This window comes from Drosophila arizonae, chromosome 2 (genome assembly GCF_054131065.1).
Source record: "Drosophila arizonae isolate 15081-1271.41 chromosome 2, UAZ_ARI_1.0, whole genome shotgun sequence".
Taxonomy (NCBI): domain Eukaryota; kingdom Metazoa; phylum Arthropoda; class Insecta; order Diptera; family Drosophilidae; genus Drosophila; species Drosophila arizonae.
Window position 1 is genome coordinate 26,732,919 of NC_142922.1, and position 18,846 is coordinate 26,751,764.

An 18,846-nucleotide genomic window follows, 5' to 3' on the forward strand; every position below is an offset into this window, starting at 1 on the left:
TGTGTGTGTCTGCGTCAGTGTCTGTGCATATAATATAGGTGGCAAGCTGTTGCATGCGATGCGCAAGGACAAGACATACGCACATGCAGAGTAAGGCTTACACTCACTCTTAAAAGAATACGCACGTGCAATATATATAAATGAATTCGAATCATATATATATTTAAGTAACTTTTGAGTGAGTTATATTTTACAATGATCTGAAGAAAGTTATGTATTCTAACGCAGAGTTTCATTGGTTAACATACTTATTGCTCACACTGTACCCACATCTGTATAAGTATGGAGTCGATTCGTGTCAAGCATTGCCAACAACAGTCAACATTTTGATGACTTATGATTTTCAACGACTGTCTGGTGTGCACCACTGGAGCTGCCAGTGGTTCGAGCGCCATGCTGCAGCTGACCACAATGGCCGCTGTCTGCCGGAGATGCGGTTCTCCGTTGCCTTGATGTGCAATTGTTCAGTTCCACTGCAACGCTTTGTACCTCATCATCGCACTCATAAGCTTGCTCTCTATAGCTTTATTTGCATATGTCGGTTGCAGCTGTGCTGAGGCTAAGCATGTGTGCAGACATTATCCTTGTCATGCCAAATGCTCTACTTATTATAATCAGCTTCAGCTTCAGCTTGAGTTCCCTAAATGAGGACTGCTGATTACATTCGCCGGCTTTGTGGGCAAATTAACTGTTGCGCCCGGGAGTGGGACAACTGTGTCAGGAGTGACCCGCACGCGCTGGCATTTAAATGGATATTATTCATAAACAGTCATAAATAACGCATACTTAATTCTGTGGGACCGAGAGCGCATTAGACAGGCTTAAGGCGCCAAAACTCTCATGATGCATGCTTAACATTCCAAGTTTACACCATAAATCCAACAGAATGCGTACAAAACACAAGTCCAGCCAGTAATTTGTCGCGTGTTAAGTCTTAAGCAAAGAAAATAAATAAGTACATGGCAAATATTTGTACGAATATATATATATATATATATGAATATTTGTATTTGTATATATATATATTCACTCTATGAGCTGCCCAATTAGCCGGTGGAGACTCATGTGAGTCTCTCACAGATGCATAAATTTATCAGATGTCGTCAAGATCAACATATATATCATCGTGCAACACCCACGCACTCCGACGTCTTACAAACATACATGTATGTTGTTTCTAATTTCTGCTTATGCTTATAAAATCATGCTGTGGGGTTTATTGTTCATAAAGAAATTAGTGAAGAAATAGAAAAGCAAATATATAGATTAGAATATATAGATAAATAATATAAATAAATGAATAAACAAAAGAGTGAATAACAAATTAATAAAAATTGAAATACAAAATGAAAATAATATATATGTATACAAATATTTATTAAATTTTTAAATATTCAAGAAACGTAAAAATGAAACAAATAATAATTATTTATTATTAATTAAATTAATTAAGTGAGAATTATGCCGTCAGAAATTACCGCAGACCGCAGAATACTTATTCACGATGTAGATATTTCCGACATAGCTACGTGGTGTAGTGTGGTCAAGCCGATTATACACACATTCATTTATTCTGGTCTTTGAGATACATTTCCCGATTTGCCGCGCCCCTAGTGTGTGAATCGGAAAAATCTTTACATTTTACAACTCGACGATATATAAGAGTATATAGTTTTAGTATATAATATAGTATACAATATAGAAGTATATAACCAATAAACTCTTCTTTCTTTCGTGAATGAATGTAAAAATACGCATTTAACAAATTTACATAAAAATAGCAAAGTAAATTCTTTCTTTAAAACATTTATGCAATTATAATTAACATATTTTCTCAAGCTGCTTTCGAGGGTATGACAAAGCTGACGCCAGATATATTTATATTTAGTGTATATATTTTACAATTTCTTCAGTATATAATCGCTTCACGTGTGTGGCCAGAAGAAGTGTATAAATTTACTCGCTCGTATTTGTTTAATTTAAGCGCTCTTTATTGCTGTTGCTCGGCTGTTGCTTAAAGCATTCCCCACTTGACAGGCGAACATGACGAGTGTCGGCATTCATTGCCGTCGTCTCATTTCGCTGTGCTTTATGACTAAATGTGCGTAATAAATAAATACAACAATAATAAATTTACCAACTGAATATTGGCAAAAGTAAAATAAAAAAAAAATCAGAAAAAAAACGAACACTTTGATTATTTATGCGTTGCTGCCAAAGTTTTCGAATTGAGTCCAAATGCGATATTCATAAACGCAGCTGTTGCCATTTTGTATGCAATAACAAATTGCTTTGTTCAACTCTGATTGTTGACGATTATGTGTATTTTGATGGCTTTTTGTCATGCATTCACAATTTAAAGCAGAATCAAGAGCAGCTGGTGAACTCTGCTCGCACTGCATATCACTAAATAAGTGGGAATATGTTTTGCCTTTAAGATTTTTGTCCACTGATCTTTCGCCTGCCTGATTTGCATGGATCGCCAGAAATGAAATTGAATGCGTTGGTATTTGGGTCAACATATTTGCGTCTCTCAAATCAATTAAACGCATAAATATAAATATGCTTGAGTAAAAACAAAAACATGACGGACTACGAAATGTTTCACAAAAACATGAACCAAACGAAATGTTTACATTTTAATTTTACGATCATTTCAAACATAAAACATTTATTTCAATTTTTTAGATGTGTTTTTCCAATTAACAGGTCTATAATTAGAAATCATAGAAAAAAGTTGATGTTAGCAGTCGAAATAAATATTAATTTTAGCTCTTTCAATTGTTTAGTGTTTCAATTGGGTGTATTAGCCACAATTTGATAAGAAAGCTTTCGCTGGAGCATCGTGCTGCAATGTTGCTATGCAAAAAGCTTACGCATGTTGCTGGCAGCATTTGTGTTGGTCAGCAAATGTTGCTGGCGGCCACGTTGACAACTCAATTAAATAGTTGAATTATTACAAATGTTGACTACAAAGTACTTAAGGCACTTAGCATGTCAACGCGCATCCTCATTATCAAGTGCAGTGGCAGCCACTGACGTGCAACATTCAAGTGCAGCGGCAACACGTTAGCGCGCAACATGTGCGAAAAACCAGTTGGGCAACATAAACAAAAAACAGCTGTTCAGATTACTGGCTCAGTTTCGGGCGCCGGCAAAGCTTTCTGAAGTGAAATCAAGCAGCACCGCACAGCGACGTCAGCGCTGCACAGTGGACTCAGAACAGTGAAACTAGAATGGAGAATGGAGCGGTTTAATTACTAATAAAACAAATTATTTGAAAATTTGAAAAATATCAGTATAATTATGTATATTACATAACATGTACCAAAATAAAATTATGAAAAACTTAAATATTATTATATAATATTTTCATATACAATACAATAAAATAAAATTATAAAAAATTTTAATAAGATACGTACGTATATACGTATATACGTACATAAATACTAAGCTAAAATTTTAAACGAAAGAGAACACTGCAGTTTAATTAATAGTAATATTAAATAATATATAGTAAAAATTTATTAATTTAAAATATTAAAAAATTAGTCATTTTATAAATTTAGAATTCATAAATAATTTAATCAACTCATATTTGTTGTATGCATATTTACTAAAAAAAATATTTAAAATATTTAAAGCTTAATATAAATAAAACTAACAATTTGAAAAAAATTTCCAATTTATAAAATGCAAACAATTTTAAATCAAATATTAATAATAAATTTAAAAAAAATCATCATGTAAATATATATATATATATATTTTTTTTAATAAACAATTTAAATATTTGAAAATATATATATAGTATTTAATAAAAATATTTATATTATACATTATTTATAATAGCATATATCATTATTCGACACAACAGATATAGAATTAATACTGTAAACAACACATAATAAACTTAACAATTTCATAAACAAAGAAAAATGGCATATAATTCACTTGAACGTAATTTTCTAGCTTTCTTCTGCGTGGCCACTGTGCTTTGACGGCAGCAGCAGCAACAGCAGCAGCAACATCAGCAGCAGAAGCAGTAACGGCAACAGCAAACAGGAAAATCCGCACGACGATGCCACACAGCAGTTCAGTTCAATGCGAAATTGTGAATGAGCCAGACGGCGAATAGCTTACGTGCCGAAGCGCCAAGACTCTTGTGTGCGGAATATCGCGAAGTATTATTCGTAATAGGCACAAATGAAATGTGGATGTGTTTTATGTTGAACACTTAACTGGAGCCACAACCTTGGGCAAGCAAGCCGAAAGAAACGGCCAAGCGTAGTTGGCAATTGACAATTGGCAGCGGAAGGATAGTGGCTAAAAGCTAATTGACCGCAACAAGATCAAGATTTATGCGCGCGTGCGATTCGTGAAACGTGGCCAAAAAATAATAAAAATAAAACGAAAATATCAAAAACGGTGTCAAATCGAGTGTCGCTGTAAACAAGGTTAACAATTAATTGGCCAACTCGCGTGTGCATCGCGCAGAGAAGAATGTGCAGACAGCCGACAGACAGACTGTGAGCTGCAGCTCGTCAAAAGCCTCGATAAGAAGAAGACAAACCGCGCGGCAACGAGTGAAATTTTTGCTTGCCAAAAAATTTACAAAACTCAAGTGCAATTCACAAGTGGTTCGCGCAAATTGGCGGCACTTGTTTCACACTTTGCAACTCAAGCCCAATTGCAATTGCAAGCCAAGCGCCAAACACACATCGAATTGCAATTGCAATTTGAATTCATGCCCCGGCAAATAGTTGAGTGAGTATTGCGCAATTATAAGCTAAGCGTCGTGCCTCGGACTCTTAAGTATCTATTCAATTTACATATACATATGTATGTGTACATTTAGTTGACAGTGATAAATCTTAACATTTGCAAAAGTCATTCGATTTATTTCAATTATTGCCACAGAGTTATTTCTGTATATCAATCTGCCTTGCAGTTGATTTAATTAATACGCCTCTAAGTGCTCCCCGTCTGCGGCTCAAAGTAATTTTCCAAAAGTATTTGCACTCTGCCCTTAGATATAAATCATGTTGCAATTTCCCTATGCATTTCGAGTCGAGTGAAAACTTGCATTTGCAATTTATGCGTGTGCTTCCCCCAAGTGGGGGCATTTTGCATTTTTGATCAAACACACATTGTTATTGTAAACGGGCATTTGTGGAATTTCACAGCCAAATGCAGGCAAATTAATTGCTGAATGCAATATGCCAATGTGCATAAATATCGAATGAGATGAGAGATATGAGATTTACGTTATTTTAAACACTCTCTGAATAAATAAACTAATTAATTTAATGCAATCACTTGAACGGCAATTAACTCTTAATTGCAAACGGCAAATATTTGTTTTCATTTTTCAAATATATATACATATGTATGTGTGTGTGTGTGTCGAATCGAAACAACTTCTCATTGATTGTGTCACAAAGAACATTGTCAGCAGTTGGAAAAATTTAAAACTTTTTAATTTGACTTGTTCAGTTGGGGCTGAAGAATTCATTGGCCATTGCAATGGCTGAGGCAATGCAGCGAAAGCAAATGTTAATTGAATAAACCATGGCAAAGTTTTATCAACTTGCTGACAATTTTCAGTTCATTTGATCAGACAAAATCAAATAGTTTCCATCTCTGCTGAGATGCAGAACAAAAACTGTGCCAAGCTGTGGCTGCCACAGCTCACAAACAAAATCGAGCAGAAACATTCCACACTGCAGAAGTTTCTGAGGCTTTAGCCATGTCTTCGCAATCAATTAAGCATAAGTAATTAATGAACGATGGCCAGTGCTGCTAGATACCATAAAGTTCAACGATAGTGATAAGGGGTCTATAAATTTGTAGCTCTTAACTGCGCAGAGAACCGAAGACAAATTAAGGCTGCTCCACACTTTCTAGCCACATGCAGAAAAGGCAGAAAATAGAAAAACTTCATTGCCACCCCAGCATCGGCAGAGTTCAAATGTCAGTTATGGGCATGGGTGGAAACTCTAACCCCACAAGTCCGAGCACTGTCGCTCGCCCTGGCCCCTATATCATGTGTCCATGTGGGTCAGTTCGGTGTCCAGATTGTGATTGATCTGCGTTTAATGCCATTTTGTTGTTGAACGGAAGCGTAAAAATGGTTCGCTTTGAGCGATGACACGCACAAATCTCTGCCTGGAGAATTTTTTTTTTTTTTTTTTTTTTTTTTTTTTGAGAGAAAGCTGGATGACTTTAGGGCAAGTCGAAGTCTGTGAGGTTTGACGGAGCTGTTATGCGATACACATGCTCGACATATTTATGAAGTTGTTAGCTGGACGCGAGGCGATGCGCACATGCAATACGATGCTGGCAGCATATGTGAAGTTGTCCTTTTTTTTTTTTGGCAGGAGAATACTGAATCACTTACACGCATACACACACAGACAAAAAGAGAGTTTTGGGTTAGCTAATCATGCGGTATTTTGTACAACATTCTGTCAAGGGTCTAAAGCGACGGCTCATTTTGTGGAAGTATGTGGGCGTGGCCGTGTGCGGCAATGTTGATAGGCCGAGCGCTGATTTACAGCAGCTGTGAAATGCGCATAAATATGTCATCAAGCATGAAAAATCGGGCATTCCCAAATACGCTTACATTTTGGCAAAAATATAAAACATTTTATAGAGCAGAACAGATTCCAAGGAAATACAGAGATTGTTTGAGAAACTTTTAGAGGGAGATGCTTTGGGCGCAACGCATAACAAAAACCGCAAAACATTCACTGCAGACTACAAATCCGATAAGTATGTTTCCCGGAATGCCCCATACTATGGCATAAGCCTTGGTAAGCAGCCACTCAAGTTGAAAAATTAATGCCGAGCCGAGCAGTGAGCCAAGTCAATTCACAGCAGCCATCGCCGCAGTTGCCGAGATGTATGCAATGGCAATACCAGCCGGATCACGTATGAACGAGCATACTCACACACACACACACACACACAAACACGCACACATAGCTACTCCTATTGCGGCTTATAGTAATATTCTCATACCCATAAAGTAATAGAAATACGTGCGTGTAAAATTGCAAATGGTATTTGTATTTAAGCATTTTCCATTTGCTTTGGCATATTTCAGTTCTGTGATTTTCAATTTTTCCTCAATGCTTGAGCCGTGGGTCTTCCACATTTGCATTTCTGATTATGCGCTTATAGCCTTAGTAGCTACTTAAGTTCATATTAGACTACTACTTATGCTTAGCTGGAAAATATTTTGGCAGTTGTCGACTATTTTATCGCATATATTTGAATAAAAACTCACTTCTCTAACAGAATAAGAAAATTTCAAATTCCTATCTAGTTTTTCTTGCCGAATTACTTGACAAATTTGATCAGTCATTGACTGCACCACTGACTGACAAAAACAGGAAGTAGTCTATTACACAACCCACATCTCCCAACAGACACACACACACACATACACACAGTCTGTATCCAAACTGTCTGTCAGCTTCCGCCAGGTCTTATCTCTGTTCATAGAAATGGGCTCAACTTGAGTCTGTCGGTGATTTGTGACACCTAATTGAATTTTCCGTGCAATCAATTTGTCGATGCTTGAAACTAAGTGTAACTAATTTGTTTGTTCAAATTAAATTACTCAAGAGATCAACTTTAAGTCTATGTAAAAGCTGTTGCCTTAAATAAATCAATTTTAAATAATTTTTTACCAATTGTACAGCGTGTATCTTGTGTGAGCGCTCGCAAAATGTTCTGGGCTCTGGGGCAGCGCAATTTTCTGAGAAATTCATTTTATTAATTTCATCAGGCACTTTGGCAACAATGCCGCAGAATTCAAGGCAAACTGGCCAAAAAAATTCAACATTTTCAATTAAACTTTCTGCTATGCATTTACGCGCCTCGTGCATTAAAGGGTTTTCCAATATATGCCCAATTGCTCTCTGACAATAGCAACAACAGCGAAACACACACGAAATTGTCGCGACAAAAACTAAATGGAAAATGTCACATTAATGTTTGTCAGCAAAACTAGGGCATACATTTTGTCAAAATATAAAATATGCATCCAACGAGCGCACAAAAACATATTACAAAAAATAATTATAAAAAAAAAATATAATAATAATAAATAAATAAACGTGCTGTATAACAAACTGTGAAATATTGTCTAAAATTGGACTTTGCATGAATTCAATGAAATTTGAAATATTTGTGCATAATATTATCCGGCAATTAGTTTAATATCGATTATAATTTCATATAAATTGTTCAAATTTACATTAATTAAAGTATTATAAAAAAAACTACAATTATTTCCCATGACATAAGTAATGAATTTTAGTCCACCAATAATATTTATATATGCATATTTGTATTTTAAATGCATGTTTAATTTGCAATATGATAAACCTAAACAATTAGCAAATTACTAGTACTAATTATTAATTATTATGGTTTAGTCCCCAAAAAACTCAATCCACATATTGAGACTCTCTCTATTTTTTTTTTTTTTTTTTTTTTTTTTTTTGAAACGCTCAGGACGTTCTTTTAGAAGTTTTTGCTCTGTATTTTCTAGAAGTGATAGGCTAATTCATTTTTGTGCACATGTATCCCAATTACAGAGTATCGGATCTTCTTTTTCTTTTTTTTGCCTTTGACGAGCTGAACTTGGAATTCCTTATGCATGTTAATATACCTATTATAGTTATTCTTATTGTTCATTGCTTCGTGGATTGATATCGCTGCAACATTACTTTCTGGCTGACACCCACAGCTGCAACGCGTTAGTCCAGACATAACCACGGCCTTGTATAGCATTAGCTGTAAGCGAAGTCCCTAGTGTCAGTTAAATGTACTTCTCATTCAGTACTAGTCTGTGCTTTGTGCTTGTTTCGCTCTTATATGCTGCCTCCAAGTGAGCTGCCAGACCAACTCTACTCCTAGGTATTCCCAGTGAAACTGTGGGTCAATTTCTGGGTCTGAGAGAGAAGGTTAAGTGCATTGACTTTTCGGCGTTCACCACTGCTCTCAACTTTTGTAGTCTGTAAAATGCGTACTACAAATTTTTCATTTTTGATTTGTTTCGCATATTAGAAGAAAATAAAAATAATAATCAGATGTTATTTAAATTAAACTCTGAGAACTGTGTTCAAACTATAAAGCAAATAAAGCTAAGCCCATTTAAAAGAACTGCGGCCATTTGTTCTTTTTTTAAAATGAAAAAAATGCTTATAAAGTCTACTATGTTTTCAACAATTAAATAAATTAAAATTAAATAAATAATTAAATATTAAACAATGAATATTTTAATTTACCTACTTTCTTTTTTTTTTTTTTTATATATATATAAGACAGATGTACGTCCGCTTTAGTAGGAAATAGAATTAAAAGCTAAAATATTATTTTAAAAATTGTAGTAAGTATAGAAAAATTAACACAATACATTTTAAGGAATCGCGGCTATTTGTCTAGATTTTTTTAATAAGAAAATCTCTTTTAAATTATACTTTAATTTAAATTTTAAATTACTATTTAAAATTTGTATTTAAATATAACAAATTTAAAAGATAGAAAATCAATTTTTATTTAGTCATATTAAAGAGTAAGCCGACACCCATCCACATGTAAATTCTAAATTATAAATTATTATTGTTCGAGTTGTGCTTTAGGTTATTCTTGGCATAATTTGTCAGTGGCTTAGTCAGTGCCTTCGCAAAATTCCTGCGCCTTACTTTGCGAGAGTAAAAAAAACTCATTTATTGCGAAAAGTCTCGTTGAGCCAAAAAAATGTAAAAAAAAAAAAAAAAAAAAAAAAAAAAAAAACAATTACCAACAAAAACGAGGCAATAGAAGTGCAAGATGAGAAAATGGTATGGAAATCAGAAGAAGACACTATAAGACACGAGGACTACAGTTCAGACCGAGTGGAGGCTGATGTTAGAAAAGGCAGCGAAGGCGGCGAAGGCAGCTCAGCGCCAGCTGTCAATGATTTGTTTCAACAATTTTGGCTGTCGTGTCGTTAAACGCACATAAATATTGTGATTACCAATAATGTGCCGTCTGTCTCTCTGTCTGGCCGTCCAATTGTCTGGCTGTCTGACTGTCTGCTGCGCTTCTTTTTCTTCATCTTTTCCCACTCCCGCCGCATTGTCGTTTTTTGTGCTGTGTGCGGCACTTTTTTAATGATGCCACCGCCACATTATTGGGCGGCTGTCCCAGTGGGCGTTCGCCTCGGTTTGCTGCGGCTCGCACATTCGGCCCAGCGGCGAGCACATGTCTTTAAGAGAGGAGATCCCGTTGCACGAGTTATTTAATTTCGCACATTACGCGCAATTTATGTGCTCTTAACACTTTTGGCTTATTTATCGAGTGCATTTGACGGCCGACACGACGCCCCGTTCAATGTGCATTTAATTTTTATTGGCCGCGCAATTATCCATCTGCGTGAATCGGTCCTCGTTGGACGTTTCAATAATTTCATTTTTATTGTTATTGTCTCGCTATTGTGGACGGTAATATCATATCGCTTAACCACTTTTGCCGTCCGCCCGGGGGCTGCTGGCCGTACGCGAAATGCAAAAGTAATTTATTGGACTTAAAAATATCACGAATGCATTAACAGCCTCAGACGTTCAGTTGCCACTCACACTTGTCAGCAACGTTAATCATGTGTAGCTTGTGTGGGTGTGTGTGTGTGTGTGTGTGTGGGTATGTGCCCACCCACTGGGAAAAAAACACTTGGCGTGCATATTTAACTCGCTTATGCTCGCCACACAACGTGGCGTATGCGTAATGCCACACGTTAAGCACACATTTGTATATAAGCATGAGCCCCCATTCATAGAATATACTGTAGTGCTCGACTACGAAATACCCTTAACGAGCATGCACTATCAAATCTCAAGCAGCTAAGCCTAGTTATACAAAGCAGAACTTCACCTCGACCTGGAGTGGAATCTCAGTCTCCACTGCCACCCATCCCACTCCATTGTCTGTCATCAAAGTAGCGACTGCGCCACCTAACAACCTGCTGCCAATCCACACACAATTCAATCTGTATTGTGCTTCTTTCTGAATAGAATTCGATAAGAAATGCACGCATTTGAATGTGAGCTTGACGCTGATTGCCACGTGGCTGAGCCAATTGACCGAATGCTAACTTGTTTAGCTGACGAATTGAGCCGAATAGAAATGCAATTTTCAGCATATGATCCACATATTTTATTGTGTATACCTATCTTATATTAATTTTTAAAATATTTGTACTTCAAATTACATATTAAAAATTATTTTTACATTTTTCCAAAATATATTAAGAGTGCATAAAGTACATAAATGTAAAATGAATTATGAAAAAGTTTTTCATATGTTCGTTGCAAACTATTATTATTGCTTAAATAATTTTAATTTAATTTAATTAAAAAAATTAAAATTAAGGCTATGATTGAGGGCAATTTAATTTAATTTAATAAGAATACTAACGGTTATATGTATTAAGATTATTTAAATTAGCTTATTATTATTTTTTAATTTTTATTTATTTATTTTATTTTATTAATTTTTTTTTTTTTTTTTTTTTTTTTTTTTTTTTTTTTTTTTGAGTTGAAATGTATTTTTTCTTACTTCTGCTATGATCAACGACAAGCTAGTTTTTTTTTCATAAAGGAGCAACGGATGATATATATTTTGATTAATCGAATTGGAAATTTTATACAATTATCCTGCGATTGCCTTCCCCACATAACAAATTTCACTATTCTATATAATTGAGATAAACGTAAACGGCTAGAACTAGAGTATGTCAACCGAATCTAGATAATAAATGTAAACTTAATGGTTCTGAAATGCGGCATTCTGCCTGTTACATGCACTTCAACAAATTCAGCATAACCAGAATTTGCACTTTCTAGGGTATTAAAAATAACTAAGCGTTTTTGCCAACAGTCAGTTCGCAGTGTCAGATGCTGCGCCTAGGGGCAGAATCCATTATTTCATGTCATGTTTTTTCTATCTATCTGAATTTACATTAAGATAAGTACTTGCTAGGACTTCGGGCAGACAAAAAATATTAAAAATAATCTATTACAAAAATGATTCGCTTGATACACAAATATTATCTTATGAATATAATAGTTTGAGGCTGTTTAAAGCACTTTAAGAACTAATGAGAAAAGGTTAATGGAACAGCTGCTGCGACACTGAGTGCGACGGCGCTAATGATAATGCTGAAGCAACAAAGTAAAGATTGATTACCAGAGTTGTTTCCAAGAATTTCGCTATTGTTGCCGGTTGAAGCTAGAGAGACATTAAAGCATTAAAGCCTGGCGCTGAGGTCGTAAAGCGTTTGCCTTGCGTGACCAAAGACACAAATTCAAGTTTAAATGTCTCATAAATCTTCGCGCTTTGGAGCCAGCTGAGCAGATAGCCAGGGCTATAAGCCACAACATATTTCACAATTTTATCGCAGCTGTGATTACAACACTCTCTCTCTCTCTCTCTTTGTTGCCTAATTGGGCCATGTGTGGGACAGGCCGCTCTGATAAGCGTGATGTATGCTAGCTGGCAGGTTGCCCATGTTGCCCCTGTTGGCTGTGTCAACTGTATTGGAATTCGACTGTTTACCAACTGGGCGTTGACAATAATAAGCAATGTCAGCAGGAAAACCAACACGACTCCAGCATTGGCAACATAAAGCGCCGGGCGCAGCTGTGATGAGGGAAATTGCTGTCATGAGCCTCAAAGTGAGTGAAAACAAAAACAGTGGGTCGCGTCAGTGCAGCGTACAGTGCAGCCTTCATAATTTGCCTTAAATGCGCACAAATGATGTCAGCGGCAGTCAAAAGAAAATCGTTCTGTTCGCTAATGGAACGACTGCTCATTAACATGTTGCACGCGCTGCAACTATGGCAATCATTCACTCAGTCAGTCAGTCAGTCAGTCAGTCAGTCAGGTAATCATGCAGCCAGGCAATCAACCATTCAACCAGTCACTCCAACGCGCTAGACAGCTGCCAGCTCTCATAGCGGCAATGCTGTACAAATTTCGTTGATTACAAAAATGTTTATAGTTCCGAAATGCTTTCACAATTATTCAGCTGCTGTTGAGTAAAAGTTTAGCCAATGCTATGAATGAACCAACTATCTGAAATGGGATTGGTTTATTTGTGTGTTTTCGGCATAGCTTATTTGAAACTAAATTTGTATTCCCTGAACCCATGGAAAATGAGAATTCGGGGTCTTGTGGTTTGGTGAAAATTTGCGTAGGTTGAAGCAAGCGTGGTCGGCCCCACAAATATTTTTAATCAGAATAAGTAACTGAGTTCATCTGGCCACGTCCAACCGAATATTCATATGCTGCATTGCTTAAGTACCATTATAGATGCCAATCTTATATCTATTGTGAGCGCTCTCGTACTTTATTAAGAACAGCTAAGTTTTTTCACAACTCTGACTCCAATTATTTATAAAGTCTAAATTAAGACTTGTCTATTTTGTTTAATTAGCCAATTATTTATACATGGATATAATGCTGTGCCTGCGGCGTTAGTATAGGCAAAAGAAATTTGATGCGAGAACAATTAGAAATGGAATAGATGAGAAATTTTAAACAGAATTGCTGAGTCAAAAGGATCGAAATGGCGAGTAGCGCAGCCGAGTACATGTTTAGAAATAACATAAAATATGAAGAGAAGAGAAACTTAACCTAGAGCATAAACTCTTTAATTTAATTTAAAATAATTAAATAATAATGAAATAATGAAATTCATAATAAATAAAAGTATGAATAACAAAATATATGCAAATAACATTTTTTTTAAATTAAAATACAATATTAAATATTAATACATAAAACAAAATAAGAACTTTGTATATTTGCCATCTTTTGATAATATCAACTAAACATAAATTATATTATAAATTAAATTATTATAAAAAATAAAATATTATAACATTTTTTATTTTTTTATTTTTTATTTTACGTTTGATTTATGTGTTTAAATTTTACTTAAACTATTCCAAAGCTATTTTCAAATCATTTCAAACGCCTAACGCATTAAAAAGCTGACTTTGATGCCGCTGCTTCTCCCGTTCGCTACTTCTCCTACTCCTGCAGCTATGACAATGCGAGTCAACTGAAATATGATTGAGAGTCGAGTGCAGGCAGAGAATTGCATTTCTCATCTTTGGGTTTACTCAAAAAGTGACTTGATAATTCGCATCGTCTGACTGCCTGTCAGATAAACCAGATAAATTATGTTTCTCGATGTGAGCCAACTGAAATCGAATGCATTGCGATGCATTTGAATGCAAAAACTATTGCAGCTCGCCCTTCAGGATGTTTGAGGCGATAGAAACTTACTTCAGCTTTGCTTGTTAAATTGCTTGTGCAGCTTATGGAGTTCTGCGAATCCTTAAGTATTTATCGATTCGAAATTCGCTTGATATAGCAATTGAATTAAGTAGCTTTCAGGTGAAATGATTTGATTAATATTTTCAATGAATGCAACGTAGGCGCAATTTCCATGAATCGGGTAAAAAACAGCCAATTATTTTCTGTGCATCTGATAAAAATATACAAAATAAAAACAATTTGAGTTGAAATTGATTTTTGAATGAATTCATATATTCATTATTTAATGAAATTTTATATATGAGTTAATATAATTTCTGTTTGGTGTCAATGCGAATGTTTCCATTTATTACAAAAATTAATTAAATATTGACATCAATCTCTATTATCTCTTTTTTATAACAATACGAACTATTTATCATTATTATTTTATGATTAAATGGGCTCAGACTGAATGACTAATATTTTGGCAAGGATAAATATTGTTATACACACGATAAGCTGAATGAGATAATATTCTTTATAGGCTTGAGCTCATCATCATGCTGATAATGACGTCAGAGAAAGCGAAATTCAATCAGTGGGACATAGACATGTGCCCATAAAAACAAATGTAACCTAAAATAAATATGCACAATGGCCCTTAAACGCATGCCAGCAAATACGACTGCACGTGCGATACTCAATTCTATTTACATGTGTTTGATTTTTGTCTATGAATAAAGTGGGGCAATCAAAGGTTAGACACGCGCACACACCTGCATTAGCCCACACGGCGACAAGTGGAGGTATGCAAACAGATGCGAAGAGCTGCGCTAAGACCACATGAAAGGAGTAAAATCCTGTGCAATGACGACGTCGCGTACGTGTCGAGCATAGGCAAAGGCCTGAAGGCGGGGGCAGAGGCGGGGGCACAGAAAAGTCAAAGCCGCGCACCGCAGGAGGCAAAAGACAGTACAATTAAGGAGCATCAGCCGCAGATGTATTATGCAGCAGCATCAAATGAGCAGGTTGCTTTTTGTTATTACATTTTTATTTTTATTTATTTTATTTTTGCTGTTAATGGCGTTGCTTGACTGTCATTTGCAGCATTGAAGTCTTTTATTGATTCGATTGCTTGAGAAAAGCGAGACAAATTATTTTACACCTGAACGATTTGTGACATGTCTGGAACTTGGCTGAGTTAAAAACTCGCTGTGTGCCTGACTAACTCGCCGAAAAACTGACAGACTCTGATTGGCAGCCAGCAGTTGAACTGTATCGACTATAAAATACCCAGTACTCTTCTTGCAACAGCTGAAAAGTATGCTATAGAATTCATTAAATAAATTGGCCCTGAAAACCATTGTGAATATCGTATGTAACTTATAATTAGTATATGATTAAGATTTGCTTTTGATCAGCTCAAGTTTTCTTTTTGTAATCATACAAATATTACATTAATTATAAGACTTCATAGCATAATTTTTTTTAAATTATATATATAATGCAGACGAAATGCAAAGGACACATATTAATATTTTATTTAGCATTAGGAATATAAAATATCAATGTTCCTTATAAGAATTTCATTTACATAGAAAGATGAACAGACCTGGCATAATACATTATCCTTTAATATTTTTATTCATTTAAGAAGAAGTAACCTAGCTTAAAATATTAACTTTTCATTTCACATACAAATTAATTTTCATTTTTAAATTAATTAATTTTTCAATGTGTATAGGTTATTGAAAATTTTGTTTATTTTAAATTTTGTAATTTCAATTAATATTACATGTTTTATTTGCGTTTGAAGTTGCAAAATAAAAAAAAATCTTCCTAAGATTAAAGTTGAGCACTGGATATTATATATTATATAGACACCCTATAAACACTGTTATGCTGGGTATAAAATGTTTGCAGCTTTGTCTTAGACTTCACGCCTTCTGATTTACATTTTGGTCGTTGCCCGCACCTCAACTTTCCCTCTCTCTCTCTCTCTTCCTTTCTTCACTGTTCTAATTACAGGCCTGCCAAAAAAGCCGCTGTCGCACAGTTGTTCTGCCATACCCCATGTGGCACACATACATACACACATACACATATACATATATGTACGTATTTGGCATTGCAGATTGAAACCAGTGAAATTTCTGATTTCTGCCCATTGACAGTTTGCTGGCTGCTGCTACGACTGCCGCGACTTCTCCGACTGCTGCTGCTGCTGCTGCTGCTTCTGTAGGTGTTGAGAGATCCATTTATCTGTTATTTGTCGTCGCTCTATATAGCCACATGTACATATATCTGGCTCGCGTTGTAGACACGATGTTGTCTGTCTCTGGCTTTGTTTGTACTTCTTTTGGCTCGGTGGCATCGCCCATGCTGTGGCCATTTCCTTTCGTGAGTTTTCAATTTCGAATTTGCAACTTTTTTGTATATGTATGAATGTGTATATATTATTTGACTTGCTGGCCTGCAATCGCAACTTTTGTTTGCGTTTATTAAAATTGCTTTTTACAAATTTACATGGAAAACTGCGACTGGGACTGGGACTAGGCCACTTCCTGGCGCAACACGTGCTACCGACCTTATTCAGCATTTAATTAAATATCTGGCTTATTTCGACTCACACCAATGCAATGCACTTTGATCGGGCTGCCCTGCTTTAATTGTTTGCACAGAGCGACAAATGCGGTGCCAAGTTCGTTGACCAGTCACACCAAAGCCAGCACCACCAACGCCAGTCAACGCCTCCACCTCGAGAATCAACAGCAGCAGCAGCCTCAACAGTTTTTTGATTAATTAACGCGCGACGGCCTTTTGGGCAGAGACTCGGGCATGAGTCTGATTCTTGGTCTGGGCAATGCGACAAACGCGTGAACTGAACATTCGACAAGTGATGTTCATTTAGCTATTTTCTAGCTGCACTTAATTCGCCCATTTATCAATTTCAGTTACATTATTTATCAAATATATTTTGAGAGTATATAAACATTTATTTATATTTGACAATTTATATAATGAAATGTTTGTATAAATATTTTTTAAATCAATTTTGAGCTCTAACAGTACACAGTTGATAATAAATACAGAATTATAATATATTTTTTAATTTTGTAATTCTTTGTTTTTTGTTTTTTTTTTTTTTTTTTTTTTTTTTTTGTTAACATTATAATTTGTAAATTTTTTATTTTTTATTTTTATTTTTCTATAAAATAATATTTTAAAATTATTTGAATTCATTTATTATAATTTTTTAATACTTATTTATTTATTTAATTGTAATATTGCCTATTTTCCCTGTCATTAATATTATATATTTATTTGACAATTAAAAAATGAAATAAATTTCTTTATGCAGAACTTTTGTTAGCCTTTTGTTTAGCATTTTATTTGGGTCAGGGCGGAGCTTTAATTCAACTTGTCTGCATTGCGGTTGTGGTATTCCCTATTCGCTGTACTTCTGTCTAATTAAGTCAAGTTCAAAATTCTATTTAAGATGAAAACGCGTCGCCAGCAAACAGTGTGCACCGCATAAATTATACACTACTATGGAATCTAAAAATATATTCTGTGCTCGCTGTCCGACAGTCAGTCTGCCTGTCTATGTGTCGGCCGATCTAGCTGTCTGTCTGTCCATCTGGCTGGGGAGGAGGCTAGGGTAACTTGGGCAACGTAGTTTCATTTACAGCTGCCGCTGCTGGCCAGCCGATTTCTATTACAGTTTTGTTGCATATTTTATCAAGTTGATTACTTTTTGGGAAATTTAATAAAAAGTGCTCCAGTTAAGTCAAGCAAGTCAATGTGGGTGGCAAAGCGATAAAAGGACTCTAGTCACAAAGTGGTTTCTTGAAATGAGCATTATAACAACTCGCAAGTACACATAAATAATATTAATAACTTATTCACAGGCATTTCCGCTGCTTTGCCACCCTGGCTAATTAATGCCTGCCCCCGTTACCCCTTGGCGATTAATTTCACGTCGGCTTGGCATAACTAATGCAGTCGAATATTTGCCGAAGGCAGCATAATTTATTTATAATTGACTAAATGGGCTCGGGGCAATCGGGCGTGGTCAGGTGGCAGCCACAGCATCCGGCTGCGTTCATTCATTCATTTGTTCGTGCGTTCGTTCGCTCGTTCGTTGATTCATTTCCATGAATTTAATTATTCCGCATAATTTATTCCTTTTGTTTTCGCTGCCCCATTCAGGTGCAAATTATTTAAATTTAAGCATTCAATAAAGGGTACTCCAACGTTATGCCAAAGCACTCAAGTGCCCAAGTAATGCCTAACAGTTTTCCGCATCCTCTGGCTTGTGTGTTTTAAGGCCGCATTCGCATTCACATTCGTTGGCCTTCGTGCTTGGGTGGTCTGATTTGGCAGACGGCTGTGCTGGCATTTAAAGTGCTCTACTTGGGTCCATTTAATGCGCAAATAATGCAGGCATGTCTGCGAATAGCTAAAGGCATTATTAAAGTATCAATTTACAAGAGCTTGTCATTCAAATTTGTACGCATATCG

General features: G+C 35.6%; 1 protein-coding gene across 2 annotated transcripts in view; it reads left to right on the forward strand.

Moving 5' to 3' along the window:
- The first annotated feature begins 4,071 nt into the window (after nucleotides 1-4,071).
- Nucleotides 4,072-18,846, forward strand: part of CCAP-R (Crustacean cardioactive peptide receptor) — a 50,179-nt gene continuing 35,404 nt past the window's right edge. For both annotated transcript variants that reach the window (XM_018000396.2, XM_089476366.1), the window contains exon 1: nucleotides 4,072-4,770. The gene's annotated coding sequence lies outside the window, so the exon portion shown is untranslated. The remainder of the gene's footprint in view (nucleotides 4,771-18,846) is intronic.